At 36.4% G+C, this 21,016-nt stretch overlaps 1 long non-coding RNA gene across 1 annotated transcript in view; it reads left to right on the forward strand.

The window, feature by feature from the left end:
- The window catches only part of LOC309642406, a 319,326-nt gene that overhangs the window by 239,076 nt on the left and 59,234 nt on the right, over window positions 1-21,016 (forward strand). Inside the window, exon 3 of the long non-coding RNA XR_014253167.1 lies at window positions 1,446-1,514. This is a non-coding gene — a long non-coding RNA (uncharacterized lncRNA). The remainder of the gene's footprint in view (window positions 1-1,445; window positions 1,515-21,016) is intronic.

Below are 21,016 nucleotides of genomic sequence, written 5' to 3' on the forward strand. Positions count from 1 at the left end.
GGAAGAGAATGTTCAGTAAATTTACCTTGTTATTCAGGGGTGTGTCACTTGGCTCATCAAAATGTACTGAGAAAGAGGTACATCCTGTTCTCCTTCTCTATAACACCTTACCCAAGGAAGTTTGTGATATTTTGGTCTAACCCAAATAATGCTTTAATTATTAAATCTAATGCAGTAAGGGAACAGGGCTGGCCAAGATTTTTGTATATCTAACACTTTGCACACATCTTGACTTCAGTAAGTGCTCAGTGTCTGTATAATATGACAAATAATGAAAGAGGCCAGTGCTGGAGAATTTCAAGGCTACAAATGTAGTCAAAAGAGAGATATTTGAGATATCAAATATGGTTTATAAACTCATCATTAAAATGGCTTTTTAAAAACCACTATATTCTGGCTTATTAAAAGCCAGTATACGCTGGCAACAGTGCTTTACCGACATTATCTCATTAATTCCTCCAAACTACCCCATGAACACATACTTTCATGGATGTTTCAGAGATATGAAAACAGAGTCGTAACACAGTTATGAATTTGTTGCCAACACACATGCTGTAATCACAATGGCATACTGAATCAGTATGGGAACAAAAGCTAAGTGAATAACAAAGTGGACTTAAAATTACAAAAAAACTTGCCATCTCATTATTCAGTTATAGTTTGTGTAGATAAATGAGGAAATTGCCTGAGGTCTATTGTTAAAATTATTTAGATTTGGCTGAATTTCATTTGGAGTAGACTATAATCCTGGGATAATATATATGAAAACAATAAATATTGAATATAGATTTTTATTTGCATTGGTTGAAATATAAATAAAATTATTTCCATTCAAAAATATTTTCAAGAAATCCAAATATAATAAGAGTAATAATATAGAGCATCATCTTTTAAAATAAGTATCAGAGGACATTTTATCACATAACTTAATATTTTCCTAGGACAATAATAGTTACTCAATAAGTAATTATTACATGACTTAATGACAAGAAGTATTGTATTATATTTTTAGTTTTTTACATGGTTATCATGTTTGAGAGAAATATATCAATCTGTGGTATACTCACAGTCAGTGTAACATAGTGGTTAAGATCACTGGCTCTGTAAGGTTCAGATATGTTCCATATAAAGTTATAACCTAAAACTTCAGGACCCCAGGTTCTATAAAGTGAAGATAATAATAGTATTTATTACGTGGCTGGTTTGAGAGAATTATGAGTTTCAACAGGTAAGGTTCTTAGAACAGAATCTGGCATTTAGTAAGTATTGAATAAGTATTAGCTATTATATAACTTGTGCCCCTGTTCAAGTAAAAGTAAGATATACTATGATGGAGTTCTATTCCATCATTCAATGCTAAACAGTAAAGATTTCAAATGGTTGAGGATTGATATATCCACAAAATACTTTCTCAATGAATAAGTGCTGATATCTTTTTTCTTTAGATTTTAAACTAATGAAGATGAAGAAGGATGAGGAGGAGGAAGAAGAGGAACTATTACAGATTGGTCTTAGTAAGTAATTCCAGGAATTCAGAGTATAATCTATATTTTGTGTTCTTTTCTTTCCCCCATTTTATTAATGTGTTTCTTTTAATTCTTTGCTATTTTTTTGCACCAACTTCAAACCCTTTTAGGAATAAGGGAGGTATACTTCAAGTAATTATTTATTAAAATATGCTTGATAAATGATACCAAATATATAGATTATAATATCAATATGCTTATGCTTTTGATATTATATATCAAAATATGCTTAATATATAATATCAACTATTTGAACAAATTTATCAGGCAGATTCAGAATATACCTGCCCTATATTCCCCATAGAGCATCTGAAAGGTTTTTAGCACATATCTTCATCTGATCCATTTAGTTTATGACAGCACTTTTTAACAATTAAAATATGCTCACTGGTTTACCAAAACATCATAGGGAAGCCCTGCTAGTGAGTCAAACCAAATATTTTGTTATAGACATAGCTATATATTGACTATATATATGTTTATGAATGCATATATGTATGTACTTCATAGATCTGTTATAGTATATGTAAGTGACATTTTTAAAACTTTTCAGTTTTCCATGGATTTTAGTTAGTTGACCTCTCTTCACCTTGGAGATATTCAAGTTAACAATTGTTATTAATTGTTGTAATTGTTCAGTTAATAACTAGTTACAACTCCTTCAGCCATTACATTAGCCATGAAGTACAGATGCAAGTGAACCACGGGTGGGGAGTGGAAAAAGCAGAAGTCAATACTTTACAAGGACTGTGGGTACCAGTCGTACATGTCCATAAACACCAGAAAGTACCACAGCATCACATTTGCAGTTATGAGTATCCACATTTCCAATGCCTTCTTCCACTTTTATAGTTTTCACTACACTCTATGTGATGCTGTTCTCACTACACTCTATGTGATGCTACTTCAAACATTTCTAACATAGGTCATGCTAAAATTGAAATAAAATCTCAAATCAAGTGGTTATTCAAACTTTTTTTAAATTTTCAGAAATGACAAAGGCCACCGCTCTTGCTTAGACAGACAGTTTTGATTTCACGTTAATCACCTTGCAAAACTTCAATTTTGAGAAAATTTCATGTGCTTATGGAATCATTCTATCTGTTGCTCTTTGATTGGTAACATCAATATTTATTTTATCCAGTAGTCTGTTAACTTTCCAAGCTATTTTTAGTGTCTACTATTCTAGATTTACTTGCAATCTTCTCAGTAACTGAGCAAAATGTTTCTATCATATCATATGCAGGTTCAATTATTTTGCCTAAAGTCACTTCTATTCCCTTCTCACTTACTTTTCTCTCCCCGCCCCACCGCCTTTTTCATATTCCTCTGTACACATTTTTGTTTTTTTGGTAACAATTTTGTATCAAATTTTTTCCCATTTTTGTTTTTTTCCTATTTTTTAAATTTACTGAGATATAATTGACATAATGTGTAAGTTTAAGATGTCGAGGGTGTTGATTTGATACATTTATATATTGCAATATGATTACCACCATAGCATTAGTTAACACCTGAATCATGTCACATAATTATCATTTCTTTTTTGTGTGAGAACATTTAAGGTCTACTCTATTAGCCACTTTACAATATATAACACAATATTGTTAACTATAATCACTATGTCGTGTTTTAGATTTGGAGACTATTCCTCTTCTAACAAAGTAAAAGCTTTGTAGATGCAGAGAGTAAAATGGTGGTTACCAGGGGCTGGGGGGTAGGAGAATTGGGTGATGTTGGTCAAAGGGTAAAAACTTTGTGCTTTTTGATTGGATAATTCAATAAATTTGTGTTTAGAGTGATTATTGCTATGTAAGGACTTATTAATGCCATTGTATTAATTGTTTTCTGGTTCTTTTGTAATCCCATTGCTGTTTTTCCCTCTCTTTATGCCTTTCTTTGTGAACTGATGATTTTTTGTGGGGGTATGCTCTGATTTCCTTCTCTTTATCTTTTGTGAATCTAATATAGGTTTTTGCTCTGTGGTCACCATGTGAGGCTTACATCTTACAGATTTAAAAAGTCTATTTTATGGTGATAGCAACTTAACTTTGATTAAATACAAAAAAATCTACCCTTTTACTCCTTCCCATTTACTTTTTTAATGTCACAATTTATCTCTTTTTATATTGTACGTTTTTTATACTATATATTATCAAATTAAAGTAGCTATCGTTATTTTTAATGCTGTTTTCCTTTAACCTTTATACTATAGTTCAGTGGTAACTTGCCATCATACTACAGAATGAGTTTTCTGAATTTGACTATACATTTAACTTTCCCAGTGTGTTCTATATTTTTGTATATTTTCACTTAACTAATTAGCTTCTTTTCATTTCACTTGAAGAAATCCTTTCATTATTTTTTATAAGGCAGACCTAGTGGAGACAAACTCCCTCAGCTTTTGTGTTTCAGGGAAAGTGTTTATTTTTCCTTCATACCTGAAGGATAATTTTGCCATGCAGAGTATTCTTGGTTGGCAATTTTTTTCTTTCAGAACTTTGAATATATAATCCCACTCTCTACTGGCCTGTAAGTGTCTGCTGAGAAACTTGCTGATAGCTTAATGAAGATTCTTTTGTAGGTTACAGTCTTTTTTCTTCTTGCTGCTTTTAGGTTTCTTTGTCTTTGATTTTTGACAATTTCATTATAGTGTGTCTTTCAGAAGATCTTTTTGTAATGAAATAATGGGGTAATTTGTTAGCTTCATGAACTAGAAGTCCAGTCTTCCCCCAAGTTTGGGAAATTCTCAGTCATTATTTCTTTAAATAATCTTTCTGCCTCCTTCTCTCTCTTCTCCTTATGGAACTCCAATGATCCTGATTTGGGCTCTTTCAATAGTATTCCATAGATCATGTAGACTTTCTTTGGTCTTCTTCATTCTTTTTTCTTTGTTTTCCTCTTACTGAGTTATTTCAAAGTTTGTATCCTTTAATTCACTGATTGTTTCTTCTCCTTGGTCTATTCTAATGTTGATGTTCTCTATTGCATTTTTCATTTCATTCACTGAATTTTCAATTTTAGAATTTCTGTTGTTTTTTTTAAGATTCCTATCTCTTTGTTGAATTTCTCATTTTGTTTGTGTTTTGTTTTCCTGATTTCCTTGAATTGTCTTACAGTGTTTTTTCGTAGCTCATAGAGTTTCCTCAAAATAGCTATTTTGAATTCTCTATCAGGTAAACTGCAGGTCTCTGTGTACTTTAGGTTTGGTTACAGGATGATTATTGTGATCTTTTGTTGATACCATGTTTTCTTGATTCCTCACTTTTTTTTTGGAGTTTGCATTGTTGTTTTTGAACTTGAAGTAGCAGTCACCTCTCCAATCTTTATTAGCTGTCTTCACATGAGGGATACTTTTTTTTACTTTTTTTTTTATACATCTTTATTGGAGTGTAATTGCTTCACAATGCTATGTTAGTTTCTGTTGTACAACAAAGTGAATCAGCCGTATGCATACATATATCCCCATATCCCCTCCCTCTTGAGCCTCCCTCCCACCCTCCCTAGCCCACCCCTCTAGGTCATCACAAAGCACTGAGCTGATCTCCCTGTGCTATGCTGCTGCTTCCCACTAGGTATCTATTTTACATTTGGTAGTGTATATTTGTCAATGCTTCTCTCACTTTGCCCCAGCTTCCCCTTCCCACCGTGTGTCCTCAAGTCCATTCTCTACATCTGCGTCTTAATTCCTGCCCTGCCGCTAGGTTCATCAGTCCCTTTTTTTTAGATTCCATATATATGCGTTAGCATATGATATTTGTTTTTCTTTCTGACTTACTTCACTCTGTATGACAGACTCTAGGTCCATCCACCTCACTACAAATAACTCAATTTCGTTCCTTTTTATGGCTGAGTAATATTCCATTGTATATCACTTCTCAGCCTTTTGGCTAAGATCAAGTGTAGTATCTGTTCTTATCAGTGAGGGATAGTTTTCACTGGTCTTGTTGCAATATTCTGAGACTTTCTCCGATCTTGTATGGATATACCTACTCCACACGTCTTGCTCCCTCTTGTGGCAGAATTCTTGTATGTCTTCTCTCAATCTTAAAATGCACCAGGCTGGCAGCTGCTAACCTCTCTTTTGTTTTCCCAAAGGTGGTGGTACTACAGCTCAAGATTGTGGCTTCTCCCTTGCCCACAGACACTGGCCTGTTTTCTGCACATGCTCCCTCTCTATCCAAGCTCACTCTTGCCACCGCCCTCAGGAACATGTACTAGGAGCCAGCTGCAGAGTTGAGGGAGGTGTGAGTTTGGAATTCAGGTCATTGTGGGTATTCAAAGGCCACTTGGGGGATCTTGGAGTGAGATTTTCCCTGCAGCTCATGGGTGGGCTGTCTGCTGGAGTCCAGGATACAGTCAGCAGAAACTGTGTCCCTTTAATGCCCTCAGATATTCCTATCTACCTCTTTCCTTAACTTCCCCTCTACTCCCCAGTCTTGGAGTTCTTGATTAATACTCTGGCTGCTGTGAGTGAGAAATGGGTTTCTATAACAGCTTCTTTCACTGCTTGGGAAGCCAGATGCTCACTCACTGCTCTCCCTTTCCCCTGCAGAAGAGATGGTTTTTTGCTCCAAAAGAGTCCTGAAACTTCTTCTCTGGAAGCCTGGACTTCTACAAAGGCTCTCTCCTCTGTGCGTGTCCACATAAGTCAGTGTTTTTCAGGTGCTCCCATTCCATGGCTGAGCAGGGCTGGAGCCAGTGCTCAGGCCCATGCTGGTTCCACAGCTTGTACTGAATGAAGTCTGTCTTCTTATTACCTGATGCATACGTGGGTGGAACCTCTCTGGGGTCCCTTGGTGTATGTTGCTGGATTCCACAACTCCCACAGAGGCACTTTAGTTCGTGGATGAATGCCAAATTTCAGTGGTGAAGGAGGATCAAAACCAAGGACATCTTATGCTGCCATGAAGCTGATATCATTCTTTTATATCAAAGCTTTTATTTAAGAAGGAAGAGAAAATGTCCTTTTTGAATAGTTTTGAGTGGGATTCTGAAAATAACTTATCTACGAAGGCTTTCATTTTTAGAAAGATAACAACAATGGATAGTGGAGAAGATAATGAAGTAGCAGCAACTGTCCCTAGTACCTTAAACACAAACACTATATCAAAGTCAATAGAGAATTAAACTTTTATGCGCATCTGTACATTGTAAAACTTACATATTTTTGCTCTTTTAGATGCTTTAGTTTCTAATTGTCCTTTATTCAGGAAAATTTATTTGACTTTTTTCTTTTTTTTTTTTTTTGGCTCTGTTGGGTCTTTGTTGCTTCACGCAGGTTTTCTCTAGTTGCCATGAGCGGGGGCTACTCTTTGTTGCGGTGCCTGGGCTTCTCATTGCGGTGGCTTGTCTTGTTGCGGAGCATGGGCTCTAGGTGCGCGGGCTTCAGTAGTTGTGGCACACAGGCTTCAGTAGTTGTGGCTCGCAGGCTGTAGAGCGCAGGCTCAGTAGTTGTGGCGCACAGGCTTAGTTGCTCCACAGCATGTGGGATCTTCACAGACCAGGGCTCAAATTCGTGTCCCCTATGTTGGCAGGCAGACTCTTAACCAATGCGCCACCAGGGAAGTCCCTAACTTATTTTTAAAATAAGTTTATATATTTTATATATACTTCCATTTTCTCGTACTATCTTAAAAATGTACTGATGTATGCATATTATCTGTGTATGTGTCCTTTTCACAAATGAACTGAACTTGCCAATGATTTTTATCATCTGCCTATCATGGAGGCAAATATATTTTTTAAAAATTTCAGCTCTTATTATTACCTCCACTCTCCAGTTTCCCAGTGATCTTCCAGCATCTGTCTTAGCTGCCCATCACAAATACCCTTCTTAGAAAATGACAACAACCCCTTGTATAGAATTGATTTTATGCTAAACACTATTCTAAGTGCCTGAGTATCATATGAAATTGATGTCGTTATTGCCCCCATTTTACAGATGGCACAATGAAACAAAGAGAAATTCAATGACTCACCCACAGTCATACAACTTACGGTGGCAAAACCAATATCCAAATCAAGGCAGCCTGTCTCCAGAGCCCATTTTTTTTAACTTCTATAAACCCCTGAAACTCGACCATTCATTTCAGTTATTAACCCAGCAGTTATCAGTATAGTTCATACCATTTATTTCCATTAAAATTGTATTTCTTTCCAAACCACAGTCTATTCTCTCTGAAAAGTTTTCTTCAGTTAGATAAATGCATGGAGTACAAACCTTAATATTATGAGTTTGTTTCTGAAATATATTTTTCTGATATTAATGTCTTCTTTCCTTGCAAATGAAAAATTTATCACATTATAAATTACCTGAAAATTTCTTTAAAGAGATACCATTCTTAGATGCAACTCATATAATGCAAATACATCATATTTAGTACTTTGTGTGGTTGTAGCTTTCTTGATATTTGTCTTTGTGATTAAGTAGATAATCAAAAAGCTTTTTCTAAAAAAAGTACTAAAAATCTTATAATGTTCCTGACAAGAAAATGATTAAGAAATTAAGATCACAGAGAAACATGGCACATGAATTTAATCCATATTAATGTTATATATTAGCTTTGAATTTTTTTCCTGATGCAAAGTCTAAGATATTTAGAATATTTTTCTTTCTGTGAAGTCTCAACAATATATCCCTTTAAAAGAATCCCTTAGGAAGTCATTTCTTGTATAGTTTGTGCTTTAGGGCACAGCAATTTCTTAACAAGTGTTAAAGAGCAAAAGATAACCCTTTTCTCCATTACCACCAAACACTCCCTTTTTTACTTACTATGCCGTATTCACTTGAGTCCCCATAAAACTAACAGCAGAGAAAATTTTGTCCATAGTTCTTGTATTATATTTTAAGCTTTTAGTCCTTTTTGCTTCCTTCACTGTCCAAGCCCTTGACCCACCTCAGTAAGGTTTTTAAGAAACTTTTAATGTTAATAACTGTTAACTATTGTTTAAGGGTTTCATAGTTCCCATATGATTTTATGAACACTACTAAGGCTGGAAAGTACATAAAGACTATTAGAACAGATTCACTTATGGCACCTTTATCGCCAGTAGTTGACTTCCTCAGTCACTGTTGTTATAGACAGGCAGATCCTTTTGAATTGATAGGCAAACATCCATTGAACATCTTTTATATGAACAAATTATGAAAGTGGGGTTAGACAAGTAAATATATAACAAGAAGGTATCTGAACGTGCTCTATCGTTCACTCGGTATATGCTTTTAAGAAAGTTTCATGACTTTTTAAAAAATTAATTAATTAATTTATTTATAGCTGCGTTGGGTCTTTGTTGCCACACACGGGCTTTCTCTAGTTGCGGTGAGCAGGGGCTACTCTTCATTGTATTGCGCGGGCTTCTTATCGCGGTGGCTTCTCTTGTTGCAGAGCACGGGCTCTAGGCATGTGAGCTTCAGTAGTTGTGGCACACAGGCTTAGTTGCTCCGCAGCTTGAGGGATCTTCATGGACCAGGGCTCGAACCTGTGTCCCCTGCATTGGCAGGTGGATTCTTAACCACTGCGCCACCAAGGAAGTCCAGTTTCATGACTTTCTAAACTCTTCTTTTATACAGATTATATAATGGCTAATAGACTGTGAGTGTATTTTACCTCACTTTCTTTCCTCTAGTAGGCACCCAATAAAAATTTATGAAATGAATAAATATAAATAGTTAGCATAATTACTGAGAAATCTGTCATCCAGATTCTGTCTGTCACATTTTCCAAAGCAAAGATTTAGGGTAACATCAAAGGAAAGAACTGTATTTGTGAACACTTAGGGAGACTTTTCATTGTCTTCTTCTAAATGAGTGAAACTATCTTCAAAAAGCCATTTTTACATCTTTCCTATATACTTCTCTATTCCTCTGCCTTTTCTTTTTACTTGGTTTTTCCTTTCTCTCACTATAAGAGTTCATATAGTGGTTTTACTGTAGTAATGATTATGGGAATAAGTGGAAAACTTTTCTTAATGTCTGGTCTTAATTGTGAAGGGAATCTGTTATCCAAAAGAATTATTTGCAAATATATCCAGACTTTACAAGTATTTTACTCTTAAGTAGAAACTATTTCTAGAAAGTAAAGGTCTCAAACCCTCCAAATTATCTCAGATAGTGGGCACAGTTATCATGGATGTATTAAACCTAGGATGACATTTGAAACTGTTATCCACTCTGAAAAACAATGGCTTTGCTTTATATCTTTGATAAAGTAAATATCCTCAAGGTACAATGAGGTTTGGAGCAAAACAAATCCCAAACACGGGTCATGTTGAAGATCCTTTCTTGAAAACTCTAAAATTTGTGTTGAAAATTAAAACAATAAATCATAGTATGACAGGAAAAATGTGAAACAGGCAGTTTTAGCTCTGGAAATGACTTGAGCACTTGGAACTGTTTGTTCTAAATCTAAATCTAAATCTTTGTTCTAAATTGAGAAATATAACAAAACAATACTGGAACTAAGCTATCAGAGACAAAAACCTAAAAATATTTCTATTTTAATCCCGTGGTTGATTAGTTTTGTTTTTGTTTTTGTTTTCTCTCCAGTGCCACAGTCCTAGCCTAATTAAATGAACATGTAATTCTAATTTTAATTGTATCAAAAATAGAAATCAGAAACAAGTCACAAAACCCTCTAAACTAAATAACTCCAAAATGATGTCTCAGGAAACTACTCTTTTCATCTCTGCATGATTTCTTCTGAAACCTTTTTAGTTCATATGCAAAAATCATCAATTAAGTCTGTGACAGCTTTTTGAGTAAGAGCAAACTTTGCCTTGACTCCTCCGCAAGTTCAGAATTGATCCCTTAATCTCTCCCTCCCTCTGCTCTGTCTTTCCTTCCATCTCTCTTTCCCTCTCCCTCCCCCTTCCCTTCTTCAGAGGCAGCATCAAATTTTGGATGACCATTTGGATTTTTCAGAGGAAATAGACACAATTTCAAGTCCAGGTTCTACTATTTTTACCTGTGAAAACTTGAGCACCTTACTTATCCTATTCAAACCTCAATGGTCTTACCTATAAAATGGAGCTAATAAAACTCACACAGAATGATTAATATGATGAAATTAGAAAATAAAGTACTTGACATATAAAAAGCATTCAATAAATGTAAGACATTATTTTAAAATACTATTTCTCTTTTGCTTTCTATTCTCTTCCCCTTCCTTCTTTTGTCCTGACTTAAATATAGCATGCTAGGCACTTGATAAGCTCTGTGGTATCATAGTGAAAGAAACCTCATTTTTCCATTCCAGGAGCTCACAGTCTATTAGAGAAGATAAGACCAAAACATGGGGAGAGGGATAAATGAGGCCAAAAGTGGCCAGTTCTTTAAAAGAGTTTTAGACAAATATTTGTTTGAGACAAAGGACTATGTTGGCTATATACAGTTTAGGACAAAGGTATGCTGCTGCTAAAGAATGACTATTTCTATATCTGTTTTCTTCCCTAATACTAGTAATAGCTAACATTTTGGGGGTACTTGCTCTATATTTTACTTTTGTGGAGCTGCTTCATGTGCAAACTGATTAGTCGAAGTTCTTCCTTGGAATTTCTTGAGTCGCAAGATGCTCTTTATGTAACTCCTCCACCTCGTGATAAAATATTTCAGTTTCTTGGACATTCTGGATAAGTTGGATAAGCAGTTGTTAATTCCAGTTGAGTTCAATTCAAAATGTTGATCTCTTGCATTGCAGAACTACAGGAAAGTATAATTGTCCCAAAAGCTACTTTCAATCACAGTGGAGTAGGAGTCAGTGGATAAATGCCCCAGCCTCTAAATCCTGGATGGGTTCTGGGAACACTTGCAGGTGTTCTAACTAAGCTTCACAGAGTGTCCTGAGCAGGACTAAGATTAGAATGGTAACCACTCATTAACACATGCTATTGGCCCTTTTCCCTTCTTTGTATCACTTTCTCTTATCCATCACTTGTGCTTGCTTGATCAACTCCCAAATAAAATACTTGCACCCAAGTCCTTTTCTTTGCTTCCGATGATGGGAAAATTCAATGTCAGATATGTTCCAACAGTATCTGATAATAGAAGTCATTGAGTAAATAGCACTGTCATCATCATAATCATCATCATTAATAAATTAATGATAAAGGCTGAAGTTCAGCCAGTACAACACAACAGTTATTAAATAATTTGATATCACTCCTCATAATAATTGTTAATTATTTAGTACTTAATATGTAACAAGTACAGTTCCTAAAGACCTTAAGGTTTTAACTTATTAATCCTCGCTACTGTGATAAGAAGCAATTTTCATGCCACATTTTACAGATAAGAAAACTGAGGCATGTAGCTTTAATTAACTTGATCGTAGTCACAGAGCTAGTCAGAGGTTAGTAGAATTAGGTTTCAAAACCAGACAGCCTGTCTCTGGAGCCATCACACTTAACCACTGCAGATAAACTGACTTAGTCATAGTCATCACCATGAAGACCAAAATTAGAGGGTTTTTCTGGTTGGTTTGTTTTTAGTACTTTGCCTTTATTTGGAAGAGTATAGCCTTCAACTTAGGAGATTATCCAAGTCATTTTAGCCAGTCTTTTGCGTAAAGGTTTTGATATGCATTCTGGTCGATTCTTTTCCTGAACCTTAACTACAGGGTTATGATTCTACTATATCATAGCACCATTTGATATCAGGAAGAGATTCAGTAGAATATTAGAAAGATTTTTTAAACTGAAACTGACATGATCACTGGAGCAAATCGGGAAAACAGCTTTGCTATCTCCAGACTTAGTAACTTTAAAACTTGAATACACAATATTTGTTTTCATTGTTTAGAATGCCCTTTTTTTTGGCCAGTTTTTACTTATCTTTAATTATAATAGAGGTCATCTTCTCTAGAAATCTGTCCTTTGCCTTTGCAATTGAGATTATTTGCTTTCCTCTCAGTTTCCATGGTATATTATTTTTACCTCTTTTCTGACTTATCTCATGGAATTATGGTGTGTGTGTGTGTGTGTGTGTGTGTGCACGCGCGTGTGTTTTACCTACTTCATGAGTGCCTTAAGGCAGGGATTGAACTTGTTCAGAATTGGATCCCCAGTCACTGGCAAAATTAAATGACAAACTTTTAATATTTAACTGGATAAATAAGTGAATGGTCAGAAATTTTTAAAAAAATCTTGAACAGGGGCTTCCCTGGTGGCGCAGTGGTTGAGAATCTGCCTGCCAATGCAGGGGACACGGGTTCGAGCCCTGGTCTGGGAAGATCCCACATGCCACGGAGCAACTGGGCCCGTGAGCCACAATTACTGAGCCTGTGCGTCTGGAGCCTGTGCTCCGCAACAAGAGAGGCCGCGATAGTGAGAGGCCCGCGCAACGCGATGAAGAGTGGTCCCCGCTTGCCACAACTAGAGAAAGCCCTCGCACAGAAATGAAGACCCAACACAGCAATCAATCAATCAATCAATAAATAAATAAGAACGTGAATTTCTAAAAAAGAGAAAAAAAAAAATCTTGAACAGCCTACGGATTCACTTTCATGAAGGTAATAGGAAGGAGGTATAACTCAAGTTACTTTAATAAAAGGAAAAGCAGAAGAACCAGGATAAGAAAGAAACAGAATCAAGGCATTACTGGGGATTAGAGAATAGGAAATAAAGGACAATGGAAGAGAGGTTCTTCTCCAGAGGTTAAGGTGACTTATGTCCTGGTTACCACAACAATTCCAGTTTACAGATGCTTTCTTGGTATAATTATAAGTGCCCCATTAAACTTACAAAAGTGCACCAGTGTGGATGATAAACTTTGTGATCAATTTGCCACAGAAAAATGTAGATGTTGCCCTGGAAGAAGGAGAAATGCTTGTTGGGAAAACAAACATTATAAGATGGGAGGTGGTTATATGGTATGTTTTTATATTGGGACTTTGGATCATTTGATAGCTGTAGCAATAAGAACCACCCCGATTTAACAAGCACATTTTTAGTTTGTCCAACCAAAAGCCAAAAAGCAAAGAGATCTGATTCAACACTTTGGAGACAGTTTTGCTGCCATCTTAAAGTTAAAGGCAACTACTCAGTTCAAAAGACTTTTCTCTCTCAGGGGAAAAACCATAATGCCCTGAGAGGGTGAGGTAACACAGGATTTTGGATTTAGGTACATACTGAAACATAAATCATTCCATGGAAGCCATAGAAATAAAAAAATCTGAGGTCACCTTAAACCTAATAAAGAATTGTAGCTGCTTAAAATCTGAGAATAATCACTAGCCCATTTAAAAATAGTCTTCAATCTTATTTAAAACTGATTTGTTTAAATGGAAGTACATTTAGAACAAAGCTGTTATCTGGGTTCATGACTATGATCCAACATTTTAATTTAAACTCCCTTAAAATTGATTCAGGGGCTTCCCTGGTGGCGCAGTGGTTGAGAATCTGCCTGCCAATGCAGGGGACACGGGTTCGAGCCCTGGTCTGGGAAGATCCCACATGCTGCGGAGCGGCTGGGCCCGTGAGCCACAATTACTGAGCCTGCGCATCTGGAGCCTGTGCTCCGCAACAAGAGAGCCCGCGATAATGAGAGGCCCGCGCACCGTGATGAAGAGTGGCCCCCACTTGCTGCAACTAGAGAAAGCCCTCGCACAGAAACGAAGACCCAACACAGCCATAAATAAATAAATTTTTAAAAAAAAATAAGGCAATTTAAAAATTGATTCACAAATATCAAAATTATTCACAATGGTGAATAACCTTATTAAAATAACCTGGTGATTTTGTTTGGATGAATTAATGATAATTACTAATATGCCTGGGAATTTTAAAAGGGAAATTTATTTATTTATGTATTATTTATTATTGTTGGGTTGACTTCTGATAACACGCGTCCCCTAAGTATGTACCAGAAAGAACTGCAATTGCCATGGGGTTCTTGGTAACTTACTCCAGGCAGTCCTTGTTTTCTGAAAAGCCAATTTACAAAATTCCCATTAGCAATGATGATGAAAAGCCACACTGTGAAACCATTAGCCCAGGGTCTCTTTGCACAGTTTAGCCCCCTAGTACATTTCAAATGTATTTGACCTTTCAGAGCAAGGGAATGAAAGAAGGTGACCCTTCTCATCAAAAAAATCTACAAATAGTAAATGCTGGAGAGGGTATGGAGAAAAGGGAACCCTCTTGCACTGTTGGTGGGAATGTAAATTGATACCGCTACTATGGAAAACAGTATGGAGGGTCCTTAAAAAATAAAGAATAGAACTACCATACGACCCAGCAATCCCACTACTGGGCATATACCCTGAGAAAACCATAATTCAAAAAGAGTCATTTACCACAATGTTCATTGCAGCTCTATTTACAATAGCCAGGACATGGAAGCAACCTAAGTGTCCATTGACAGATAAATAGATAAAGAAGATGTGGCACATATATACAATGGAATATTACTCAGCCATAAAAAGAAACGAAATGGAGTTATTTGTAGTAACGTGGATGGACCTAGAGACTGTCATACAGAGTGAAGTAAGTCAGAAAGAGAAAAACAAATACCATATGCTAACGTATATATATGGAATCTAAAAAAAAAAAAAAAGGTTCTGAAGAGCCTAGGGGCAGGACAGGAATAAAGATACAGACGTAGAGAATGGACTTCAGGACACGGGGAGGGGGAAGGGTAAGCTGGGACAAAGTGAGAGAGTGGCATGGACATATATACACTACCAAATGTAAAATAGCTAGTGGGAAGCAGCCGCATAGCATAGGGAGATCAGCTTGGTGCTTTGTGTCCACCTAAAGGGGTGGGATAGGGAGGGTGGGAGGGAGACACAAGAGGGAGGAGATATGGGGATATATGTATACATATAGCTGATTCATTTTGTTACACAGCAACAACTAACACAACACTGTAAAGCAATTATACTCCAATAAAGATGTTAAAAAAAAGAAAAAGTGACCCTTCAATTAACTTAGTTCTACAGTTCAGTTTGGAAAAGGATTTATATTTTCAATTATTCTCTGAGTGAGGCTTCTTGTTGATGAGCATCAGACCAAGTCACCTTGGGAGGGCTGTCATGGAATTCCATGGGTGTTCTGTCTGCTTCATTATGGCAAAAAAAAAAAAAGTAATGGGTAGGAGTAAGACTTTGCTTGATTCTCAGAGGCTTAAACTCCAGAGGTGATCTTATATTTTGTAAAGAAGCAACCCTCTTCCTTTTTTTTTTTGGTTTTTATTTATTTATTTTTTTAACATCTTTATTGGAGTATAATTGCTTTACAATGGTGTGTTAGTTTCTGCTTTATAACAAAGTGAATCAGTTATACATATACATATGTTCCCATACCTCTTCCCTCTTGCATCTCCCTCCCTCCCACCCTCCCTATCCCACCCCTCTAGGTGGTCACAAAGCACAGAGCTGATCTCCCTGTGCTATGCAGTTGCTTCCCACTAGCTATCTATTTTATGTTTGGTAGTGTATATATGTCCATGCGACTCTCTCACTTTGTCACATCTTACCCTTCCCCCTCCCCATATCCTCAGGTCCATTCTCTGGTAGGTCTGTGTCTTTATTCCTGTCTTGCCACTAGGTTCTTCATGACCTTTTTTTTTTTTTTTTTTTTTTTCCTTAGATTCCTTTTCAACTGGCTACTTATATGCAAGACCAGATAGGGAGGCTCCCTGTTGGGATAGCTATAAGACTTCTGATATATTCAAAAGAGAAGAACTTAAAAAATAATCAGCTCAATAATCATAAAAAGCCAGGTGACAGAGCAAATCACACTGACCTCATAAACAGAAACTGATATGCTCAAAGTGATTTAGTATTCCCAAGTTTGAATCTAGGGCAAATAACTCACTTTAATGTTAGTCATTTTAAAACTATTCATCAATTATTATAATACCCTGAATTCAAGAGACAAACTTGCTCTCTAAGATTCTAATTATGGGAGTTATTTCATGGTTGCTACAACCCTGGGCAGACTGTTTACAGGGAAAATGTTTTCATATCTACAATGGTGAGTATGCCCACCTGCACACTCAGATATCCATGATTAATGAAATGTGTTGTTTCACTAATCCTGAAAACAACTGTGAATATTCATTTTTCCCTACAGACTACCCTTAGATTAACATTTAAATTTCCACTGAATCACACTGAGGAGAAGCCATGGCTATTGCTATTTATAACCATTTAGCACTTTCTTGCATCAATTTCAATTTAACTGAGAGACTGAAATACAATAAAGATAACTTTAGAAAAAAAGTCTTATTAAAATTTATCTGAGAAAAACATCTGCTTATAATGTACTGGGTAGAAAGGCAACATACACATTCAAAGAGATAAATAATTATCTAGCTATAATATAGGCTATTGACAGTAAATGTCAAGTAAATGTTGCAGACAGGAAATGCAGCAGATTATGAGAAGGAAAATAGATCAGCCCTGCCCTCTGATATGACAAGGCTAGGAAGCGTTCCAAGATTTGTGAGTTTGATTTTGGTATTTGAAAATAAGTAAGCCTTCTAGAGGCAGAGAGGTGGGTACTCCAGACTGAAGATGAATCTTGAATATTAAAGTTTTAACAGACAAGGCAAATACTGTTAACTGCTATAACACACAAACCCAGCATTATCAATTGCTTAACATAATAAACTTTTGTTTGTCACTCAGATGAAGTCTACATGCAGGTTAGGTAGCCCTCCTCCGTCTTGTAGTTATACCCTCTTGAACATGTGTTCTCCATGTTCACAACGTTGGGAAAGAGACTGGAGGAAGCACACCAGTTTTAGTTAGCCTGTGCCTCTGGATTTGAACTTCACAAGTGTTTCTCAGTTTTCTTCTCCCCACAAAGGTGGGACAGGATGGCTAGAGCAGGCTGAAGTTGTGTATTTCCCTTCCCCAGGTAAATTGGGCTCTTATAATATTAAATCTTAGGCTTTGGTTAATTACTTTGCCTTGAGGGCAGACCTTGTTGATAAGAGCAGAGTACATTGACCTATTTCAAAATGGTTCCTTTTCCCCTCACCTGCTGGAAATCCAAGGGGATTTTTTTTTTTCTGATATTTACGGGGGGAATCTGGTCCTGCTCCCAGAGGTAAATCCACAATATTGTGAGTCTGTCCATGACTGGATCCCCTGGAGTTTTTAACTGTCACAGTTGTCTGCACTGAAACACCAGCAATTCATTAATTACATTTCCAGTTTTTCTACTCCAGCACTAGTTCACATGGTGAGTCTCTGCTCTTATAAGTCATGTTGACCTGAAACAAAGAGACTGCCAGATATTTCTCCAGAAAATATGGGTTTATCCCGGATCAGCAGACAATTGGAATTCAGGCTCTGAAACCATGGCGAGCCACATGCAAGTCCCCTACACAGCAAGGGAAGGAGAACTCTTTTATAGAGAGAAAAAGGAAGTTGGAAGGGGTATACTAAACAAAGAGTCCATGGCTTTCATTGGCTGAGTCCTTGCCAGGAAGGAAGAGGAGTCTTTCTTCTTCCTGTTTGCCTCTGCTGTCTTCACAGGGCGTAAGAGCTCTCCTAACTCTATTTAATTGAGGTTTCTATTTATTAACTTTTTACAGCCATGACATCCTGTATTCACCTATCTTTCCAACCTTGGGACAGAGGTTTGCCCTGTGGTCTTCCCTCTCTTATAGATCCAAAAACAGTTGTTGATTTTTCAGTCTATTAAGCTTTTTACTTGTTTGTTAGGATGGAGTAGCAACTTCCAAGCTCCAGATATTCAGAACTGAAACTCAATTCACACCAGTTCTTAACTGTTTTGTTCTAAGAGTTATACATGCCATTTTTGCTCATACCTCGTTGTCCAGAGTTAGTCACATGTCTTCAGCCCAAATGAGAGTGAGGTTGGAACATCAGGAAACTACAAGGACATCTCAAAATCACTAATCTTCTCTATTATATATAGTTACATGTAAGATAATTTTCATGTTCTTGTTGCAGTTCTGTAAGAGAGTAATTGATGATGGATTTAGAAAAATATTTTGAGTTGAAATTATGGAGTGTTTTGAACATAAAATGGGGATTGATTTTATCTTTTAAGCAACTGAAAGACATGAATGATTCTGAGCCCAGAATGTTATATTCCAGAAGACATTCTAAATGAAGAAATATGTGTGTGTGTATGTGTATGCATGTGAGGGGTAAAAGAGCAACACATTAGATATGGTATGGGTTATTCATTAGACAAGATGATTTTTCCAGGGTTCTGAATCTTTCACTCAAAGTAAAAAATCAAATGAATAAATTGCCTAATGTTGTACAATGTATGGGTAGGTTGTAAAACATGCTGGTCCTGCTCTGTGGGAAAAGTCATGATTACGTACCTAAATTGTATTAGCCCAGGGTGCCATAACAAAATACCATAGACTGAGTGGCTTAAATGACAGACTTTTTTTTTTCCTTACTGTTCTGGAGGTTGAAGTCTAAGATCAGAGTGCCAAGGTTAGGTTTTGGTAAAGGCTCTCTTCCTGGTTTGCAGAAGGCCACTTCTCACTGGGTCCTCACATGGAGGAAAAAAAACCAAACTCCCTAGTTTCTCTTACAAAGCCACTAATCCCATCATGGGCCAGACTCTCATGATGTCATCAAAACCTAATTACCTCCCAAAGGCCCCATCTCCAAATGGCATCACATTGAAGGTTAAGGCTTCAACATATGAATTTTGGGTGGACAATTCAGTTCATAGCATAAGTTAACCAAAGGTGAAAATTGGCCTTGACACTGGAAAAAGTATGATTGGTTCTCATCTTTGTCCCATGTAGGAGGACATCTCACTTTCCATCCATTTGTCCAATTATTAATCATTTCTTGAAACTTATATGAGAACCCAGCTTCTAATTTAATCCTCTTTTAATTACCACATTCTACAACGGATTTCTCCCATCCATGAGGCTTTTTTAGTTAAAGTCAATCTCACACATAACTGGCCTCTAATTGGCTCATTAACAGGGTTGTAAATGAATTTACACTTAAAGGAATAATTACAGATGCATTTTATATAGTATAATTGTTTTCTTGTTAATATTATATAAATAACACATGTGCAGAATGTAAAGTAAATCTGCTGCAACAGTGTGTTCTTCTTCATATTGCCAGCACCTAGACTGGGGATTATTTATACTGGAATCTCTGTTAAAGTGATAGAATAGTAAAATATCTATTAATTATAGACTATCTATTAACGGGTTGGATAGCATAATTGATAGATGTAATTTATTGTACATTTTGTGGTAATTGACTGCTCTCCAAACAAGTGTCCTATTGTTTCTGAAAATAGTATAAGTCGCAATTTATTTACTTGATATTATTGTAGAATCTCTGACTCCCTGGAAACCTGGATCCCTGATTTTAGAGTTTACCTCTTTACTCAAAAGAAAATATATTCAGAAGAAAATGTAGCAACTCTACACAAATATTAATTTTCCTTAGAATGAGGAAAAAGAAATAAGAAAAAAAAATTGGATAATGCTAACCTTGGAAAAAGAGGAAGAAAAAAGTACTCTTGAGAAAGAAATTTTGACCTTTAATAAAAGAATACAAAATAGACTAATTTAAGGTAATTATTTGGTTGAGGGAGTGGAGGGAAATAAAAGGATCAACTTAATTGGGGCTGTTTGTGGGACAAGATGACACCAGTTTGTTGGTTGGCTTTGGGTGAACTAACTTTCTAATATTTTACCTTTAATTGGTCTATCACAAGTTAACCAAATGTACAACATTTCTATGACTCTGTGCTGGACCCAGTGTAGTTGCTGGGAAGTTTACTGCCAATCCTAGTGACAACAATCATATTTCAAGGAGAGTGACTATACTGTCTTTTTCTTTTATATAAGAGGACTCAAGAAGAAAGTGTTGATTAATGAACATCTGCTCCTCTGGATCTCTGTGATCTTCCTTGAGATTAATAGAGCAAGAGGTGCATGTTGAACAACAGAGGAAATCCCTTTTCTCCTTTGCTGCCATTCATAGAGACAAGCATATAAAGTCGATCCACAGAGATGTGGGGGAAAGGTAGGGCCCACCTTACGCTAGGCCTTATACACTAGATTTTGTATTTTACACTAGACACAAAAGGGAAATAACCTAATTTGTTTGGGGATCAAGAAATCCCCCAAATAAAACATAAAGTATAACATATACAGAATAATAGATAATCCTCACTGTGGCCTAGACCACACCACGTGATCTGTCTCTGCCCCAGTCTCATCTCCTGCTCTCCCCATTTCTCTCTGCTTCAGTTCCTGGTGGTTTATCAGTTTTTGTTAGTTATAGTTCCCATGGGGTTTGGCTGCACTGTGACTGCTATCTTTTGGTGTCTGAAATAGTCACATAAGTGAAAAAGCCTGAGTGACTATCTGTTCCTTACAACTAAAAGAGAGAACTAAAATGGCCTCAAACACTCTCTACTAGATAAATTATTGCAGTTAAAAAATAGAATCTTTTGTGCTTGTGTTCTTTACCATAAGCTTCTGGAGAATAGTGTTTATTTCTTATTGACTTTTTATC

Source organism: Balaenoptera physalus (assembly GCF_965194825.1).
Source record: "Balaenoptera physalus genome assembly, chromosome: 14".
Classification (NCBI taxonomy): Eukaryota; Metazoa; Chordata; class Mammalia; order Artiodactyla; family Balaenopteridae; genus Balaenoptera; species Balaenoptera physalus.